We start from the raw sequence: 2,928 nt of genomic DNA, 5'->3' as shown, positions 1-2,928 counted from the left end.
AATGCTTCCTCCTGCTTCCCTTCCCCGACCCACTATCATGATCCCAATTCTACCTTACACATCTGGCTAGACCAGAGGATGTACACTGGTACAGATAGGAACTGTAAACACAGGGACTCCAGGACAGATGATCCCTTTAGGACCAGTGGTGAGAGTGGCGATACCAGGAGGGTGGAGGGAAGGTGGGGTAGAAAGGAGAAACCAATTACAAGGATATACATATAACCTCCTCCCTGGGAAACGGACAACAGAAAAGTGGGTGAAGGGAGACATTGAACAGTGTAAGATATGACAAAATAATAATAATTTATAAATTATCAAGAGTGAGGGAGGGAGGGAGAGGAAAAATGAGAAGCTGATACCAAGGGCTCAAGTAGAAAGAAAATGTTTTGAGAATGATGATGGCAACAAATGTACAAATGTGTTTGACACAATGGATGCATGGATGGATTGTGATAAGAGTTGTATGAACCCCCAATAAAATGATTTTTTAATAAAAAGTGAGTCTTAGACACCCACTGGGGCAGTTGTATTGCCCTGCAGAGTCGCTCTGAGTAGCAGTGAGACTGAGTGTGGGATTACAGAGAGGCATGCTGGGAGAGGCTGCCTGGTGCAGTCCTGTGGTGTCTGACCGGAACTGGAGTGCCAGCAAGCAAGGAGGGAGGAGGCATCTCAAGGCTCCAGAAGCCAGACAGTGGCAGGAGGGCTATCTCTGGGCCCGAGGGCTATCTCGTGTACCCTTGGAGTACTGGGCCTCTCCACATCACTCGGAGACTCGTCTCTGGGCAGCCCTGCAGGGCAGGTGTGCCGCTGCTCCAACCACAAGCTGTGGCCACCAGGGCGCCCCCAAGAAGACACCTGCTTACACTCCCAGGCCTGCAGCACACGCGCGCGGGTCCATCATCTGATCGACAGTCCCATGAAACCTCCAGTCAGGACTCTTTCCCTCTGTCACTCCAGCCCCAGGCTGCTCAGGGAATACAGTCCGAGGGGGAGGGGGACTCCGCACCCGCTGCCTCAGTGCCAATCCATGACCCATCTTGGGGTGCCGGGCCCCCAGGAGTTCACATTGTCATCATCTCTGGTCTTTAAGGAGACCATCATTTCCCCTGCCTTTGCCGCTCTGGGGCTCTGCAGGGGAAGTCCCAATAGCAAACCCCTCCCAGGTGGAGGGAGAGCCCCACCTTCAGCCCTGGGGTGGGTGGGTGAGCATCTCCAACACCACCTAAAAGGTCTGGCCCGGTCCAACTCAGGGCCTGATACTTTCTCTCCATCTGTGCTGGCGGCCCTTGGACATGGGTGAAAGCGCCCTCACTCAGCATGCTCTGCAACCCTTGCCACCTTGGGTGCCCCCAGAAGCTCCTAATGGCAAGCTCCAGATTGGGAAGTGGGTGCAGATGCCCAGCCGGCCGGCCTGACCTTTGGCATGGACTTCTGTGTCCTGGAGGCAAGGTCGGGGTGAGGGTGGGGGGGACAATGGCTGAAGCATTCCTCAGCTACCCCCTCGTCCAGGCCATGCCCTGCTGCAGGGGGGAGAACAATGATGGCTGTGTGCTGCCCCCAGGCAGGTGGGCGGGGTCTAGGGGAGGGCCTTGGGTGGCCCCAGCTCCAGCCCCACCTCTCTTGATGTCCCCGCCACGCTCCTGCACAGTCACTCCGATCTGACATCTCCATCAGTCCTGTCCAGGGTCCACCTCGGGGGAGGCTCCTTGTTTTCCTCCCACCCCTGGCATACACCCTGGGTTGCTAACTGGAAGGTCAGCAGTTTGAGTCCCTCAGCAGCTCCTCAGGACAAAAGACGAGGCTGGCTGCTTCCTTAAAGTTTCCCAACTTCAGGGACCCTTGTGTGGCAGTTCTGGTCTGTTTCAGAAGGTCACTGGGAATTGTAGCCCACTACAGCAGTGGACTTGGAGGGGACCCTATTGAGCCCTGGTGGCATAGCGGTTATGGGTCGGGCTGCTAACTGCAAAGTCAGCCGTTCAAAACCACCAGCCATTCCTCCAGAGAAAGATGAGGCTGTCTACTCCCATAAAGAGTGACAGTCTCAGAGACCCAGAGGAGCAGTTCCACTCTGTCCTGTAGGGTTGATGTAAGTTGTCATCGACTCCATGGCAGTGAGGTTGGGTTTGGGTTTGTATTTGACCCAAGTTGAGGGTTAGGCATTCAGCTGCTAATGGCAAGATCAGTGGTTCAAACCCACCAGCCATCCCTGCCAGAAAGACGAGGCTGTCTGCTCCTGTAAAGATTCACAACCTCAGATCCCTGGATAGGGTCACTGTGAGGTAAATTGTTTCAGTTAACACTGGGTTTGGGATTTTTGGGTTATTTGACCAAAGGAGCAATAGCCATCACTGTAGTCCAAGGAGACCTTGAGCCACAGGGGCTCAGAGAACAACCTGGAAAGCAGGGTCGGGCAAAGGGGCCCTGGGACATCCAAGGACAGGGCCCCAACCGGGAGCAAGAAAGTCTTCCCTGGCTAGGCCCCGAGACAGAAGAGTTCACCAGATAGGGGGACATTCTGGCTTGATCAGACTCCTGTCTTGCCTCCATTTCTCATGTCTCTTGCCCCTCTTCATTCCCAGTCCCTTTTTCAGGTATCCACGTTGTTTGATGGCCTGCGGGACGGGTCACACAGGCACTGGCCTTCCACAGGGCCAAGGTGGGCACTGGGGCAGGGTGTCCAGGCCAGGCCAGGTGATGGCATCAGCCCTCAGGTAGACTGGAGACACAGGGTGACAAGTGGCTCCCGACAGGACCCTCGACTGGCTGAACCCGCAGCCGTCTTCCCTGCTGGGACACAGGCATGTTTTGGTCTGTAACACAGGAGAATCACAGGCTTTTCAGGGGAAAAGCATCATAGTGTCCTCTCTTTTTAAAATCATTTTTATTGGGGCCTCTGACAGCGCTTATAGCATTCCATATATCAAT

This window comes from Echinops telfairi, unplaced genomic scaffold, assembly GCF_000313985.2.
Source record: "Echinops telfairi isolate 266 unplaced genomic scaffold, ASM31398v2 ScPeMD7_8;HRSCAF=38, whole genome shotgun sequence".
Classification (NCBI taxonomy): domain Eukaryota; kingdom Metazoa; phylum Chordata; class Mammalia; order Afrosoricida; family Tenrecidae; genus Echinops; species Echinops telfairi.
The sequence above is the reverse complement of the archived record's forward strand: the minus strand, read 5'-3'. Positions refer to the sequence as shown.